Source organism: Pygoscelis adeliae, unplaced genomic scaffold, assembly GCF_000699105.1.
Source record: "Pygoscelis adeliae isolate BGI_AS28 unplaced genomic scaffold, ASM69910v1 Scaffold167, whole genome shotgun sequence".
Lineage (NCBI taxonomy): Eukaryota > Metazoa > Chordata > Aves > Sphenisciformes > Spheniscidae > Pygoscelis > Pygoscelis adeliae.
In genome coordinates this window covers 3,720,314-3,726,526 of record NW_008825428.1, presented here as the reverse complement: position 1 = coordinate 3,726,526, position 6,213 = coordinate 3,720,314, and positions in this window count along the sequence as shown.

The window sequence follows — 6,213 nt, the reverse complement described above, 5'->3', positions numbered from 1 at the left end:
GCCCCAAAACTGAGCCCTGGGGAACACCGCTCATGACCGGCCGCAAACTGGATTGAACTCCATTCACCACAACTCTCTGGGCCCGGCCGTCCAGCCAGTTTTTTACCCAGTGCAGAAGAGTACACCTGTCTAAGCTGTGAGCCACCAGCTTTTCTAGGAGAATGCTGTGGGAGATGGTGTCAAAGGCCTTCCTGAAGTCCAGGTAGACCACATCCACAGCCTTTCCCTCATCTACTAGGAGGGTCACCTGGTCATAGAAGGAGATCAGGTTGGTCAAGCAGGACCTGCCTTTCATGAACCCATGCTGGCTGGGCCTGATCCCCTGGTTGTCCCACTCATGCCTTGTGAGCGCCCTCAAGATGAACCACTCCATAATCTTCACTGGCACCGAGGTCAGGCTGACAGGCCTGTAGTTCCCCAGATCCTCCTTCTGGCCCTTCTTGTAGATGGGTGTCACAACTGTTAGTATGTGCATTTGAAGTAGTGGTATTTATCACTCGGGAACATCAGACATATTCTCTCTCTGCTTCGTTCTCTAGATTCAGTTTATGTAAGGGAGCTCAAGGAAGTTATGTCAATACAAACACAGCAGTGTAAGTCTTTTGGCACTTGGCCAAAACTGTGTGTTTTGTGTTTTAATAAGAACTTTCTTTCATATACGGGTAAAAAGAAGCGGTATCGATGGAGAAATATAACAATAATTAGAAAAAAAATCTGTTAGATTATTGTTCATGGATTCTTTGAAGCAGAATAGAGAAATCAGTGGGAAGCAGTTCATGTGAAGTTCATGTTGTGAATGATAAAGTGTGATTGAATGAATCAATGCTGCATTTTAAATAGGGTTGGGACAAAGGATTTTATACTCAGGTGGCTATTGACCCACCTATTTATATGTTATTCAAATGGTGGAGGGCTGCTAACTCAATTACCTCCTATCTTCCCCTCCAGTCTTACTACCCCTTTTAAGTTTAAAGAAAATGTGCCTGGGTTTCACTCTCCAACAGCTGCAGTAGTATTGAACAATTCTACCTTGTTTTAATGTACTGGTCCATAAAATCTTACATATTTGAATTAAACTCTGTGAAATGTCAGCTGGAATTGACAGCAACCTTGACTTGATTACATTCTAAGTTGGACAATTTTTAGGAAAATCCCCTTTAGTAGCGTGACGTATTTGTCCATCAAGGGAACAGCCATCATCAGGTTCCTTACAGCTACTCTCGAAGATGGAAAAGTGAGAAGCAGAACTGTCTTCCTACCCCTATTAAAAAAGTACGAACATAAAATCGGTAGGAACTGGAAACTGAACAGGGAATCACTGTTCTCTTCCCAGGCTGAGATCAACATAACAGGCACAGGGACATGTTAAGACTTCTGCAGTCTTTCCACAGCATGAGGAGGAGGAGGTTATTCTTTTCTCCTCTTCTCCTTGTTAAAAAGAATAGAACGTCTTCACGAGTTGGATTCAGAAACTAACCATTGCTGCCAAAAAGAGGTTGAGAATAGGCATTTTGCCAGCCTTCATGAGACTACTTTCCTCAAAGAAATCCATTTTTCTTCTTAATTCACAACTTTGATATTAGTGTAGAAATGAAATTACACCAAAGTTTAGGAAAACTTAGGAAAACAATTGTTATTATGAATTAGCATGTGATTCATATATTGCACATTACGTTTATTAAAATTAGAAACCAATTTAGTAATTGTCATTTACTTGGTATTAAGCTTGTGTTGATATAGAAGAACTGAAAAATGAATTTCAGAAGGATCTGATGATTCCAAGTGAATGTGTGATAAAATGGCAGTTGAAATTAAAAAAAAATAATCAAAGACTAATTCAATTGGGTGAAAAACAAGTATAATTTCAGATACATAATAAGAGGCTTTAAAAGTATTGACTGTTAGGAAGGTATCTTATAGTCTTTGTGAATAGAGTTCTGACAGTAGTAATTTAATATTTAAGGTAGTTGTAGTTAGGCAAATAAAAAGTTCTGACTCATGGATAAATAGAAAATATCATCAACTACGTATTCCAAGTGTGGAATAACATGCATTCCTGGTCACCCAATTCTAAAATGATATAAAAGAACTAAGGAAACTGCAGAGACTGTTCAATTGATTAAGGCTCAAGTAGCAAAAGAGCTAATGTAACATCTTTCTATTTACCTAAACACAGTGCTATCTGGATATCTTTTACAAATGCAGAAAAGCTTGATTTAAGTTTGAACATCAGCTAAAAATTAAATACCAGTAAGGTGATGCTGGAGACAGAGGATGCGAGTGGACAAGTCTTGTATGGGATAACATAGTCCAGGAAAATGGGAATAAAGACAGAAACTCTGTGGAAACTTTGTTATTTATGAAAGTTTATTTCCTTACAGTATTGCAAAATTGACTTAAGCTTTCTCTTTTATGTACACTAACTCTGCTATGCGATCTTTGCCTTTCATTTGGATTTTTTTCAAATGCATAAATCCCAAAAGTTTGCCTAGTATGTTTATTTTGGTTATTTTTTCCTGAATAGTGACCTCCAATTTATTCTTGTTTGTCTCTATTTCTGCTTCCAAAACTAACACAGATCTAGCACCTATTAAAACAAAAAAAATAAATCAAACCTTTTTTACCTCTGATTTTCTGAATCTCATTCTAATTCTTTCTAGTTACTTTTTTTAACTACCTAAGTATTTTTAACTCATTAGTGATTCAGCTGTAAAATTGTATTGGCTCTGATTTGCAAGACTTTCCCCACTGTTAAAATAGTTTGATCAGAATAAGCTAGTAAATGAATAGCAGATAGAAAGGCACAATGAGGTCTAGCTACACTATCCAAACTTGAGGCACTTATTTTAAGTGTCCTAAGCTTAAATGTTATTTAAAGGCACCATCTCTCCCTTTCATGATAATAGGGAATTTAGATTCTCAAGTTACACTCATTCACAGATTACTAATGGTGTTAAAACATACATTATAATACATGCACACTCCCTGCTTCATCTGTGTTTAACTACTTATTTAGGAATTTCAGGCCTAACTTCAATTTTTTATCCACTCCCTTTTTCTTGTGTATAGGAATATTTTTTAACTACTATTTTTGTTGGTTTTGTGAAGGCAGTTATTTCCATTTTGTATGGATCAGTTCATCAGTGAAATAATTAACCCCATTTTTTTTTCTGGGAGTTGATTTTTGTACCTGCTGGATTTCACTTATTGTGGCAGCGGTTATCATTGTCAGACTCCATACCCTGTGTTTGGTGTGTACATATGTGTATGCATGTGTGTGTATATATATCCCATTATAAAGGTCACAATCCTGCCATATTTTACAAATTGTTCGTAAAGAGCTACATGACTTTAGCACATTATCCTTAAAAAGGCCTTATTTACTAGCTGTCTGTGCATGCCATAACCGCACCTTTACTAAAATGCTATTGTGTAGCTTACAATAGCTTTTTTTATAAAAACTTACTTTTTCCATAGGTTGAATTGTGGCTAACCAGACCCCTTGTAATCAATTATGACTAAATCAACGTTGTACTTTTTTAAAGCCAAGATCTGTCTGAATCTTATTATTAAATTTTAACCAGGGATATGCAGTCAACCAGGAGGAGCTATCTATGAAGTACAGCTGAGCTATGAGTTCAGAGGGCCAGGAGAAAATCCTGCTGTATGTCTTCTCTGATGGACCACAGAAAGCAAACTGGTGTAGAAAAGTTACAATTCTGCTTTCTTCCTGTGGTCTTAGCACACTTGATGATCCAGATGCCAACCAACCTGCCTCCCAGTTTGCACTCAATTTTGGGATCCTGTTTCTGAGCAGCCTGAAGAATGAACACTGTCCGTGAGTTCACTGCTTGGCTAATTCTCATTTTAGCCTGGAGAGAAAAGGTCTTCTTTAAACAAGGTTCTAACAGAATATCCTTGCCATATTTTCAAATTACATTTGCCTACCTGTGAACTGCTCCTACCTAACTTATGGTGCTGTTGGCTCAGACTTTATATCTGTCTCTACACTCAGCAGTGCCTGTAATTTTGTAAGCAGCGTCCCACCGTATTTCCAACAGTGGCAATCTCTGCTGCCCTTTGATGCCTCTGCTGCTCTTTATGATTTCTAGACATTGCCATTGCTGTCCTGTCTATCCTGTGTATGTACGTCTGGATGTGAGTATGTGAGAGAGAAAGATAGTTATGGAAAGCAACTCTTGCTTCAGCCTTAGCAATCCTGATCCTCAATAAACCAAAACAGTGTAAAAGGAGGATGTGGCTAATTTGCTGCAGCTACACAATAGGGAATGCCTTGTCAAAGGCATCCCCGAAGAAAATTTATGAGAAAGATCCATGAAGATAAGTAAGTGACCCAAATGACCATTCATGCTTACTTTCTATGCTCTACTCCTAATCTCTTACTTTTCAATGTAGACTATTCTGTCTACATGCTTCCATGCATCCTCCAAGAGTGTTCTTTGTTGCCTGTAGAAGCCAGTAATTTTTGAAATTTTGGGGTGTATTCAGATAATGAAAGGGTAGAAGATCTGAGTGTGAAAATCAGTTGCTTACCCTGTTTATTCATGAACAGTAGGATAAGGAAGGAATTAGTTCTTTTGAACTCTTACAGTTTTGCTTTCTTTTGACCAGTATATCTCTATCGCTTACAGTATCAACTTTGTTGGCTGAAGGGTGAGCAGCATATGTTTTGTCGTTACTTCAAGCTTCATGCTTCTTATATTCATGACAGAAACCTTTTCACAGCCTTCTATAATTTTATTGCATGGTACTTATATTTATTTATTTTTAAATATATATATACATTTAGGCCAAAAAGTATAGTTCTGATCATCTCGATAACATAGGCTATAGATTGAGTTCAGTTTGAACTAAGGTGTTGATATTAGCATTTAAACATGAACATTTAGGAAAATATTAAATGATAGAATCATAGAATATCTCAAGCTGGAAGGAATCCATAAGGATCATGGAATCCAACTCCCCATCTTGATCTAAAAATTGCCAATACTGGATATACTGCCAGGTAGCTTTGTATGCACCTGTCACTGGCTCTGTCACTCTTATTATTTATTCTTACACTATTTTGGATGCCATCCTCCCCATTTTAAATGATCCAGTCCCTTTTTTCCTTATTTGGAGTCATGTAATTCTTTTGGTAATCACTATTTTAGAATACTTATTTATTCTCCAATCTAAGATGCCATAATCTCTTCAACACACTTCAAAATTGTCTTCTAAAATTGTCATTGTGCTTGTTTTATAAAGATGACACACACATTTATTTTCTTTGCAAGTAGTATATAATAAAAAAAATTGAATAATATTTATTTTTCTTAGAAGTCCAAGCTGAGTCTATCTGGAAAAAAACAAGCAACCCCACCCCATGACATTCCTGTTGTTTCTGTTGTCTAAAGGGAGACTTTTTCTGTGGATCTCGTTTTGTAACTTCAAAATGGGTACATTCAACTGATGGAAAAATGTAATTACTGTCCTTAAGGTAATTTATCACCAAACTACATTTGTGACATCAGTCATTATGAGGTCTAATGCATGTAACTGGCAAATGTGTTTGCATCTCATACTTTATTCTAATTGACATCTACCATATTGCTGCTGACAGCTTTTCAGCCCAGATGAATGCTGTTTGCCAAGAACTGTTACTACTTTGCTGAGGTAGTCATACACGGATGACATATAGTGAAGGTACAGAGTAAAAATTCACTGTTTTTTACTGCTCAGGTGTCTGGGTTCACTAGTTCTGAATAGCGAGGCTTTGACATGCATCAAGTAGATTCTTGACGGTTTGACGATATGTCACTTCTGAGGGTTTGTACAATACACCAAAAGAGGACCATTGAAATACTGAAAGGTTACTGTGTGCTTTGAAGCACTGAATATAATTCATGCAAGATGAAACTTTATAAATTAAATCTCTGAAGAAAAATGTTTTACTAAAGAAACTACCATTAGACATTTTCTCTCTTGTAATAAGATTACATTTTGTCATCAGTACTCATGCAAGAGGACAATGAAAGTTAATTTTATGAGTTAGTGAAGGCCATAAGAGACTTTCTAGAGACATTAAATAGTCAGCATACCTCCTACAGTGACATCCTGTCAAATCATAAATAGTGGCCTGTCACTCTCGGTGGACTAAATCATGATGTGCTGTTGCTCGTATGTAAAGGTCTTGGATAATAAAGATAAAAT